The following is a 12,420-nucleotide window of genomic DNA, read 5'->3' as shown; positions in this document are numbered from 1 at the left end:
AAGATGATGGCCTGAATCAGATGCACCTTAGTCCTCAAACTGACATCATTGCTCCCCAGTAATTTGGAAATGTCCCTTTCTGCACACTTTCCCAGTACAGTACATCTCCTGATTTCCTGATTTCTGTTACCGAAGGTGTTGATTGTGGATTCAAGTAAAACCAGCTTGTGTTCAACATCCATCTTTTCTCTATCAATCATGATTTTGTGTAGCCACTGGTAAGAATTTTAGGTTTTTTGATACTGAAATGCATTCTATATTGAAGGCTTTATTCTTTAATTTTCTGTAACAAGTGCTTTATGTCCTCCTCACTTTCAGCAAGCAAGGTTGTGTCATCTGTAAACCACAGATTGTTCCTCCAAACTTGATACCACATTCTTCTTCATAGAATGTAGATTTGCGAATAATATGCTCAGCATACAGACTGAATGTGTATAGAGAAAGGATATAACCCTGATGCACTCCCTTCTTAATTTTAAATCATGTATTAGTTCCTTTCTTTGTACAATAGCCTCTTGGTCTAGGAATAGGTTTCACATGTGGATAGTTCAGTGCTCTGGGATTCCCATTCCTCTCAATGTTAGACCTAGCTTGTTATCATCCACACAGACAAATGTTTTTTTCATAGTCAATAAAGCAAGTTAGTGGCAGAATATAATCACTCTGTCAGGACAGCTTCTGAAATGTGCTTGCAAGCACCTCAACCTTGAGCCTTAAAGCTTAAGACAGCATTACAAAGCACTCCATTCTGCCAATTATGGTTCTCCATGACCAGTCCTCCTACAGACTTGGACAAAAGCTTCTTGTCTGTAATTCCATGATGTTTCAGTGTTAAGGTCCATTAAAACTCATGTCAGTTCTCTGGTTCTCTACTGGGGCTTCAATGGGCTGCTCCCAAAGACCATACTCTGGATGACACATTGCATTTGCTTGTTTCTGGTGAGGTTTTCCAGTTCTGCTGTAGGATCCACTAAATTTAATGATAAGGCTAGCAATTCTTGTGGATAGGCTATCACACTCTATTTGCTTATTTCCACACATACACATGGAAATTTAAGTCAATGGATATGGAAGCCTTTTTAACAATAAACCCTAAAACTCCATATCAATCTCTAGTGTTTATAGACATTAATATTCATATTTGAAGAACTAGCTTTCCTCCTAAAATTTAAAATAACTCTATTTATGAAAGCATGGAAGACAGCAACTTGATACCTCTTGCCTTAATATTCCTATTTTGGAGAGCAAATTTCTACTTTGCCCAATACTGTCAAACCAGTAATCTAAGAGGGTAAGCATATCCCTTTTGTCTGAAGGATCTGTTATGTTGGAAACCTTGATCATCTGCATCCATGAGCAAAGTCCAAAGCAAGCCATTGGATTACAACACTAGCTCACAGCCTGGGACATCTTATCTTCATCTGCTTGGGTTCTGGTCAGCTCATCTCCAGCCATCTGTGACTAGGCCCAAATGGATATCAGTTGCAAAATTCAGAAGTCCACATTTTTTCTTCTGTTCCAGACAGACTGGTGTCTTCATTCATCCTTAGGGGTCCTCATGATTTTTTGCTCCTCAAACCATCTACCTTTTGTATTTATCCATATACTTGTGCATACTAGGTCAACAGCACTAACGGAATGTGTCCAAGCTCAGCCCGTCTCTTCATCGCTGCATGTCTCCTACTTCCACTAACCAAATGTCTCCAGGTGATCAATGTGAGTGAGTGGTCTTACTCACCAGTTCCTTTAACATCAAGTCCTGGAAGGAGGCTCTGAAGAGTTTTTTCCAGGACCACCACCCCTTTCTTCCAGATGTAAACCTCTTCAATTGCAAGTCCAACAAGGGTCTAGAAATCCATTCAAATGCAAATATCCTTAGAGTACTGGGTGGATTTTCCAGACTATGCCCTCTGGTTCTACTGCTTTCAAGGTACTGTTCTTTCTTGAAAACATGCCCAGTGTAGTTGACCTTATATAAGGTCAATTTTGACTGTATTTCTTCTAAAAGGAATTTATTTGTTCTTTGAACAGTGCATGTTATACTCAATATCCTTCTCCCACATCATAATTCAAGGTTATCAATTATTTTTCTATTGTTTTATTCATTGTATGGGTTTTGCATGCATTTGGAGCAATGGAAAGTACCACTATTTAGATAGGAACATCTTAGTACTGAAAATTAGATCTTTGCTGTTTTACATCTCATTGAAATCATTTATAGGCAATATATATGCCCAATGTGATTCATTTGATTTCTTGACTGCTGCTTCCACTCAAATGCATTCATTGAGAAGCAAAGCAAAATCAATCACTTCAGTCATCTTTTCCCCTCGTTTATAGTATTATTTTTAATTTAGTTGTGAGGATTTTTGTTTTCTTGATGATGTGTAACTCATACCTAAAGATATTTATGATCTTTATTCTTCTTCAGCAAATGCTTTAAATCCTTCTATTTCAACAAGGAAAGGGTATTATCTGTATATCAGATTTTTCAAGAATCTTCATCCAACCTTGATGCTATGTTCTCCATATAGTTCAGCATTTCAATTATTTGTGGTGTATACAGATAGATTAAGTATGATGAATTGATATAATCTTAAAACACATCCTTCTGGCTTTTGAAGGAAGCAGTATCTTCTTGTTCTGTTGTCTCTTTGTCTATCCACAAGTTCTCCATGAGCATGACTAAGTGTCCTGGAATTATCACCCATTTACATATTTTGGAGTGGCACACTTTAACTCGTAATATAGAAGTCCCTTGTATTCATGCTGACTCCCCATACTTAAATTTCTATCATATGTCTATTACTCTAGTAATGTAGACTGTAACCTCTAATCTTTCTAGAGGAACAAAATTCATAATCTTTTGGAATATAAGTATTTGGTAGCTTGGAAAAGCAGAAATACTTTTAAAGAAATAAATACACTGCATAAAAGGTTAAAGAATTTCTTAAGTATTCACTTTATAAGCATGTTCTCAGTTAGCGTGTGAGCCAATTTTAAGTTACAGGCCAAAGATGTGTCATACTTTTCTGCATTTAGAATGATCCTCACCATAGCATGCTTTCAGGGTGACATTTAAGTGGAACTTTTTAGAAATACATCACTTTCTCAGGAAAGTTCTGTAGAGCAGAGCTGATTTATAGAGCTGGAAGCGTAATATGCAGAGCTGTGTATCACCACTGTCAACCAATAGGACTAGCTTTCCCCTCTCCCTCTTTTTGCAAATGTTCCGCAAATGTCCTTTGTCTCTTTTTTCCTTTTTTTTGAAGTAACAATACAATTAGATTTTTTGTTTGAGAATTCTACCTCGTTCCTTATTCTAAATCATTCATCTAGCATTTTATTCTCAATATTGTGCCTTAAATAAATTTTTGTTTGGTCATATTTGTCAGGTATGATAGATTTAACAGCAAAGCATTAATGTAGACAGGTAGTTAAAAATCCAGTATGATAAATCACCACATTTACTATGTGTTTGTATGATTAAAAACAGATAGTGGGTGAAGTTGAAAAATAAATCCAATAAGGTTATTTTAAGAGAGCAGTATTAGAAAGCTCAGAATTGCAATCATTACACTGCACATTTGCTTTATGAAAAAGGGGAAATCAATACTGTATTTATTGCTATTCAATGAAATTAAAATTTCTAATAGTCCACACTCTGGATATAATGTTACAACTCTTTCCATAAATCATCTAGATTATAACTAAAAGACTTATTGCAACCCGAACGATAAAATTGCTCAAGTACCAGTTTGCACTTAGTGGAGATTCCTACATGTAAAATATTCTATATCAGAAGAGTAAGCAACTTTATTCCTACATCATGCCTAAGTACAGTGTTTTCAGAATAAATTGGAAAAGCAGTTTTAATTGTGACATCATATAATTTGAATTCTCAACAACAACAACAAAATCACTGTTACAAGAAATACATCTGTAATTTTCCTTAGATGTGATAACATAGATGTTTTGGTCAAACACCTTAGACTCATTATCAGGAAAGACCATTCACTAGAAATGAACATTGTGTTTGGTAAAGTGAAGTGTCTGGAAAGACAAGGAGATTCCTTGGTGTGATGATGAGAAAGAGTGACACAGTGACACAAACAGTAAATTCAAACATACCAATGATTGTGAAGAGAACACAAGGCTGGACATGGTTTTGTTCTGTTATACATAACAGTCACTGATTCTAAGCTGACTAGAAGGTAACCGACAAAATGACACCATTAATGATGATTATTTCTATTATTTGGTAATCTTAAATCTGTGGTATGATAAATAATAAAAATATCTATTGAATATTAATTCATACATGAAGTGAATAATTTCTGTGGCTTTCCTCTCAAAAAAGAATTTGTATCATCTATTTATCATGTGTTTATTAAGTTAATATACCGATAAAGTGAAAGAACAAATGAAACATGCCTATAAACATGTTGTTGTTGTTGTTGTTAGGTGCTGTTGAGTCGTAGACGACTCATAGTGACTCTAAGAAACACAGAAGGCCTGAGCACTGTTCATAGTTTCTGGAGGCAAGCCATTTTGGAAGTGGATGCCACTCCTGCTTCTAGGCTTGTTTTAATCAGGAAGCTCCACCAAACACTGTCCACCATGGGTAACCGTTACCACATTTTATCAGTGTCACAGTGTTTGGCATCGCAGAAATCACAAGTTACTTCTATATTGCTATACCACCTAGAAGAATGTTTCACAAAAAAAACCCTAATGTGAACCAGACCCTGCAGATTAAAATCACCCACTTTGGGCTTGGTAGCATAATTTTTCTTACGCTAGGCCACGTAGCTCTCTCCATAGCCTTAAAAATACTTCACTTTGGAACATACAAAAAAGACATAATGAGTTTCTGTTACTGTTCTCTAACGTTTTTTTATTATTACTTTGGGTTATTTCAGTCAGCAATGGACATTTTTGTTGTGACTATTTATTTTCTAGAAAAGATTAACTTTCTCAAAAAGGTATCATTTTGATGGCTGTTTGTGCTTTCTGGTTTGCCATTAAGGATTTTCATCCCTAAATAATTGAATGTGTACATGAAATCCTGGTTGCTGCAATTTGTATATCTCCCCCGTCCCCATAGCTTTAAATCTGTAAACAAAAACCTCAAGTTTGTTGTTCAAAGTGTCACATTGCCTATCTTATTTCAGATTTTTTAATGTGAGGACTAGACTGTCCTCTTTTACATTATTGTTTCCAAGATAATTAAGTGTCATTTGTAAAATTTGCTTGGAAAACTACTGTCACAAACAGAAACACGATATAGAAAAAAATCTGCAATTTAGCTGTCTCTTGATTTTCTCTACCATGACTAAAATTTTATGTTGTCCGTTTCCACTTTGGACGCCATTCAAAATTCAATGTTAAGAATCCAGAAGTATGTTCTTGCTACAGTTTTACCCGAAAGGCAAGATTATGACAGAGCTTCATTGTATTTTCGTTTTATACTTTTTATTTATGATTTGGAGCCACTAGGAAAAACTAGTTATTTGCTATGTTTTCCTCTTTTAAAGAGATTTTAAAAAAATCAGTATCAGTATAAAAACACATTTGCAATTTCTCAGCAACATGGTCATTTCATTCAGATTTTTACAAACTGTTAATATTGATCATGTCTAAAACTAATTTTAGATTCTGGAACTGTACTGAATAATTTCAAATAAAATGTGTCCTTTCTCTTAATACCAATATTTTGCATCTTATCATCATATATATGTAAATGTAAGTCTCAAAACGTCATTGAGTTGTAATGGAGTCATAGCTGAGCTTCCATTGAGTTTCTAAAGTTATGAATCACAGAGAAGGAGGTTGCTTTCTTTATCCCACAGAGAAGATAGTGGATTTGAACACTCAGAGAGGTGGTGAGGCATTTGCATTAGAAGCCTAACCGCTTATGGACTATACCACCATTATGCTCTTGGACATAATTAAGAGATATCTTATTCTTATATTCTTTATTTCTTTAAATGTAGGTTAATTGTTCAAATGTGGTGTTTTTTTAACATTTTATATATATATTTAAATGAACCTATAACCTTGTAGACCTCTGTGATTGTAAGGGTAAAAATAAAATAAGGTATCTCTTTTCTGTATCTTTTTGCTTAAAATGGAGCTATTGTTCGACAGAATAGTAAAGTTTCTTCTAATATTACTTTGATAAGCCTTATTTTCTTTAAATGAATATTATTTGTCTACTAATTTACATTCTGAAAGACGAGAAACTTTCTCCTGAAGGAAATGGAATTAAAAAAAATTCTATTCCTTTTCTATTTCCACTGTTACTAATTACAACCAATTTAGTGGCTAAAACCATCAAATATTTTCTGAGAGTTTAGAAGTTCAACTTGGGTCTCCCTCAAATCAGGATATACTGGCTTTTGAAGATTTTAAGAAAATCCTGCTTATATGGTATTACTTGAAATTTTTCAGTGTCAGTAAGTGCTTTTGGTACAGTGATTCTATGGTCCCTTTTCCATTCTTTTGATGCTTTCTGGATCATTTATTATATTTCCCACAGCATCTTTCAGTATTGTGACTTGAGGACTAAATTTGTCATGAGTTCTCTTAGCTTGAGAAATACAGTGCAATTTCTTCTCTTGTTATTTTTTAATTCCAACTCTCTGACCATTCCATTATAATACTTTGCTATATCTTCTCAAGTTGACCTTTGAAATCTCTGTTCAGCTCTTTTACTTTGGCATGTTCTCCCTTTGTTTTGGCTTAACTCTCTAGGGCAAATTTTAAGGTCTCTTCTGATACGCATTTTGATTTTTTCTTTCTGTTTTGTAATGGCCTTTTGCTTTCTTTATGACTGATATCCTTTGTATAATATCATAACGCATCTGATCTTGAATCACTGGTGTTCCGTATCTCAAATCTATTCCTAAAATGACCTTGAAATTAATATGGAATTGATTAAAGATTTTACCTTGGTTCTTGTGGACTTATTTTAATTGTCTTTGGCCTCAATTTGAACTTTTACATGAGCAATTGTTAGACTGACCTACAGTCCACCCCTGGCCAACTTTTAACTGCTGATATTGAGCTTCTCCAAAGATTCCTTCTACAGATATAGCCAGCCTGATTCTTATACATCAGATGAAGTACATGTATAAAATATTTTGATTTTTTAAAAAATATTTTATGTTTTTTTAAAAGGATATTTGCAATGAAGAAATCATTGAAAATACAAAATTTGATCGTTCTATTTCAAGCCTCATTTCTATCACCAACCCCATATTTTCCAACTACTATTCCTTCTTCACTGTTTCCAACTTTTGTATTCCAGTCACCAAATATTACTAATGCATTTTGATTGCTTGTTCAGTCAATTTTGGACTGCAAGACTTGGTAAAAAGAGTCTCAATTTATTTCTCTGTGGCTCTAGATGTAGAAGCATATATTTGAATAATAGACATATTAACAGACTTTCCTTCTATGTGTATAGATAATATCCTATCACTCACAACATTACACTTAAAATAGAACTTGAAATTGAACCGAATAACCTGCTAACAACTGAATGTTAATTAAATTGACACAAGCATGCAACTTACTCTTGATTGTTAAATCAAATGAGCAAACAGCTTACACCTGATTCATAATTATGTAAAAATTACCTACCTTCCAGAATCTCACTGCTTCAAACAAGAGTCTTTTAGGCAGACCTCAACTAACTCTTCCAAAAAAATTTCAGGAATTACCATGTGAATAGGAAGCAACAATAATGAAGGAGATAATGGCAGCTGTATTAAAGACATTGCCATAAAAATAAGACCTCATGAATCAATGGGATATGAATTGCTTTGTTTTAGTTAACAGATGAAGCCCTGGATGTACACACAAGTCTGTGTCAAGAAATTTGTAGGACAGCTGTCTAGACAAAGGATTGAAAAAAAAAATTTCTATTCCCAAGGAAAGTGATCCAATAGAATGTGTAAACTATCAAACAATATCATTAATATCACATGAAAGGAAAATACTGCTGGAGATAATTCAAAAACAGCTAAAATAATACATAGACAGGAAATGGCAAGAGGGTCAAGCAGGATTTAGAAGAGGCTATGCCACCAGGCATATCACTGATGACGTCTGATGGACTCTGGAGGAAAGTAAAGAATGCCAGAAGACTGTCTACTTATGTTTTATAACTATATAAAGACATTTGACTATGTGGATCATAACAAGTTAGGACTAACATTGGGAAGAATGGGAATTTCGGAGCACATAATTGTGCTCTTGAGAAACTAGAACTAGACCATGAGGCTGTTGTATAAACAGAGCGAAAGAACAATATATGATTTAAAATTAGGCGGGGAACATGCCAGGATTGTACTCTCTCTCCATACCTATTCAATCTGTATGCTGAGCAGATTACTTGAGAAGCAGGACTCTGTGAAGAGGAATGTGGCATCAGAATCAGTGAGAGAGGTATCAATAAACTGTAATGTAGATGATGCAACCTTGCTTCCTGAAAATGAGGAGGATTTGAAGCACTTGTTGCAGAGGACCAAAGAATACAGCCTTCAATTTGGATTGTATCTCAATATCAAGAAGACAAAGATTTTACCAGTGGACCAGTAGGCAGTGTTATGATAAATGGAGAAAATTTTAAAACTATTAACAGCATCTTTTTTATGCCTTTGAGTTGTGGTTCTGGAGAAGAGTATTGAGGGTACCATGGATTGCTAGGAAAATAAACAGATTCATCCTGGAAAGGGTTAAACTGGGCGGCTCCTCAGAGGCAAGGATTCTGAGGCTCCATCTAACATACTTTGGACACGTAAGGAGGGACTGGTCCTTGGAGAGGGACATCATGCTTGGCAGGGTGGAGGGACAGTGCGGGAGGGGAAGGCCCTGGATTGATTCAGTGACTGGGGTAATTGGGACGAGTGTGTCGGAGACAGTGAGATTGGCACAGGACAGAGCAGAGTTTAGGGCTGTTGGACAGGGTCACTATGAGTCACAAGTGACTCAATGGCACAGAACAACAACAACAACATTAACGGCATCATCTAACTTAGATCAACAACAATTAACACTTGATATCAGCAACCAGGAAATCAGGAGATTCATTGCACTTGGGATGTCGGCTATCAGGGACCTCTTCAAATTTCTGAGGAGTAATGATGCTAGGTTGAGGAATAAGGCTAGTCTGATTCAGGCTATGGTGTTTCTGATCACTTGCTAGGCATCTGAAAGCTAGACAATGAATAAAGATGACAGAAGAATTGATGCTTTTGAGTTGCGGTATTGGAAAAAAAGTGCTGAACATCCCATTGACTGCCAAAAACAAACAAACAAACAATTTTTTGAAAAGGATGTAGCTAGAGTACTCTTTGGAAGTAAATATGAAATGTTTCTATGAAAGGTTATTCATTGGAGAGGGACATGATGATAGGAAATGTGGAGGGTTGTCAGAGGAGATGAAGACCCTCAATCCACTGGACTGACACTGTGACTGCTACAGTGGGCTCTAAATTGTGAGGATGGCACAAGATAGAACAGGGTTCAGATCTGATTGTTATTCATAGGGTCACTATGGGTCATACTTGACTCAATGGCACCTAACAACAAGAGAAAATCTGTTCTCTCTTAATTTATATTGATCTGATGCAAGATAATTACCTAATTTGTGGCTCCTTTTATTTTCAAAGTCAGCAATGTTGCATCTTTCTGTGACAACTTTTCTACAGTGACATCTCTCCCTGACTATCTTTCTGCTTCTGTCTTCTACTTTTAGGAATCCTTGTAATAACAGTATAAACACAATGGGGTGTAAAGTTATTAATGTTTCTAACCCAAAGGTTAGTGGATTAATCCATTTACTGTTCCACGTGAGAAAGATGTGACGGTCAGTCGGCCTCCACAAAAATTGTAGTACAGGAAACTCCAGGAGACACTTCAGCTGTGTCTTGTAGGATCATTAAGAGTTGGAATCAACTAGATGGCAATGATAAGATTATCTTTCAATATGACTTTCCTAGTCACTGAATTTGACTTTGTCATGATGTTGTTGTTAGGTGGTGTCGAATGTGACTCATAGCAAACCTATGCACAAAAGCTCTGAACCCTTTTATATCTTGTGCCATCCTCATACTTCCAGAGAAAGAAGAGCATATTGTAGCAGTCACCGTGCCAGTCCACCAGACTGAGGGTCTTTCTCTCCATCGCCAACCCTGCACACTTTCCACGATCATGTCCCTCATCAAGGAATAAACTGTCCTAGTAACAAGCCCAAAGTATGTGAGCCTCCTCTTTCTTTCCTCCAAAGAGCACTCCATCTGCACCACTCCAAGAGATACCTGTTTGTGTTGCAGACTGAGGGTAAGGTATTTTTATAAGTATTAATAATGAGACAGAACACCACGAATTAGGAGAAAACAGAGGTAAAGCAGGAGGTGAACAATTCTCAAGTAACAGAAGCACCGGATTCATTCCAGCTTCCCTGTATCTTTATTGAAAATTGCCAGGGAGCAAATCATAAAGAGAATTCAATGCAAATGAAGCTAAGCTCTTTCTATTGAAAACTTTCTGCTTGACCCAAGAGGGAGGGGTTAACAAATACAATGCAAGAATCCTGTAAATGCTTAAGGATTGCCATGGTGAATTCTCAAGGTGAATTTCAGCTTGTACCATGCCTCCCCCACATCCTGAAACAACATTCTGTTTATTACAAATATTTATTGTGAAATTTGGATTCCCATCTGTTTCTTCTCTTGGCCGTCTATGGAACGTTCAGTGCTCTTCTCCAACACCACAGCTCAAAGGTATCAATTCTTTCTCTGTCATCCTTATTCATTGTTTATCTCTCATATGTTTAGCAAGTGATTGGAAAGACTATGGCATGAATCATACATACCTTATTCCTCAAACTGATAACATTACTCCTCAATAATTTGAAGAGGTCCCTAACTGCAGATTTTCCCAATGCAATTTGTCTTCTTATTTCCTCACTGCTGGTACCAAGGATCTTAACTGTGGACTCAAAGCAAGATGAAGCTGTTGACAGCTTCAATTTCCTCCTCATCCATCATGATGTTGACTATCGTGCTAGTGGTAAAAATCTTTGTTTTCTTGATGTTGAAATGCAATCCATACCAAACACTGCATTGCTTGCTCTTCTGCAATAAGTGCTTAAAGTCCTACTCGCTTTCAACAAGCAAGGTTGTGTCATTTGAATAATGCAAGTTATTGATGAATCTCCTTCCAATCTTGATGTCACACTCCTCTTCATAAAGGAGTATTTGAAAAATTTTCTCATCATATAGATCGAATATGTTTGGTAAGAGAATACAACCTAGACACAATCCCTTCTCATTTTAAATCCTAAAATGTTCCCTTGCTCTGTTTGCACAACAGATCTTGATCCAGGTATAGGATCTGCATGAGTACAATTAAGTACTCTGGGATTCTCATTCTTCTAGATGTGAGCCAGAGTTTGTTGTGATCCACACAGTCAAATGCCTTTGCATATTCAATAAATACAGATAGATTCTTCTGATATTCCCTGCTTTCAGCCAGCATCCAGCTGACATCAGCAATGATATCCCTAGTGCCACAGCTTCTTCTGAACTCCACTTGAGCTTCTTATAGATCCCTGTCCATAACTGTTCTAGCAGTGTTTGGATGATCTTCAACAATATTTTTATTGCATATAATGGTAATAATATTGTTTAATAGTTTCCACATTTATACTGCAAATGGAACAAATACAGATTTCTTCAAGTTAGCCAGGGAAGTCGTCCTCCAAATTTCTCAGCATATGGCGAGCACGTCCACAGTTGTATCTGTTGAAAATTGGTGATCAGTGTTCCATCTATTACTGAAGCCTTATTTTTTGCTTGTGTCTTCAGACCAGCTTGAGCTTCTTCCTTTGTTATCATTGACTCTAGTTCATATGATGCTTCCTGATTCCCGCCCCCCCCCCACCCAGTTTCGAGTAGTTCTTTTTGGCACAGTGACTCTTTGTATTCTTTCCATCTTCTTTTAGTATTTCTTGGATAATTCAAGATTTTGCCCAGGGCATCTTTCAGTATTGCAACTGTGGGCTTGAGTTTGTTTTTTCTTCATAGTGATACATGCTGAGCAAGTCCTTCCCTTTATATTCTCTTTGCACATTTTGTTGTAACACTATATTTGCCTTTAGGAGCTTCCTTTTGAAATTTTCTATTCAGCTTTTTTATTTCAACATCTTGTCCCTTTCTTTTGGTTTCTAGATGCTCGAATGAAATTTTCATAGTTTCTTCTAACATTTATTTTGGACTTTTTTCTTCCTCTTCTGTCTTTATAATGAATGAGCTTATGTTCTCTTCATGGATGAGGCCAGTCCACAACTTCTCTAATCTTCTTTTATTGGTGATCAATTCCTCGAAATTGTTTTTAAATGATTTTTTT

At 36.0% G+C, this 12,420-nt stretch overlaps 1 pseudogene; it reads left to right on the top strand.

Moving 5' to 3' along the window:
- Nucleotides 1-1,638: 1,638 nt before the first annotated feature.
- Nucleotides 1,639-12,420, top strand: part of LOC102869193 — a 20,424-nt pseudogene continuing 9,642 nt past the window's right edge.

The sequence above is a fragment of the Elephantulus edwardii genome, unplaced genomic scaffold (assembly GCF_000299155.1).
Source record: "Elephantulus edwardii isolate Elephantulus edwardi_28Jun2011 unplaced genomic scaffold, EleEdw1.0 scaffold00081, whole genome shotgun sequence".
In the NCBI taxonomy this organism is placed as follows: domain Eukaryota; kingdom Metazoa; phylum Chordata; class Mammalia; order Macroscelidea; family Macroscelididae; genus Elephantulus; species Elephantulus edwardii.
This window is presented reverse-complemented; position numbering and strand designations above follow the sequence as displayed.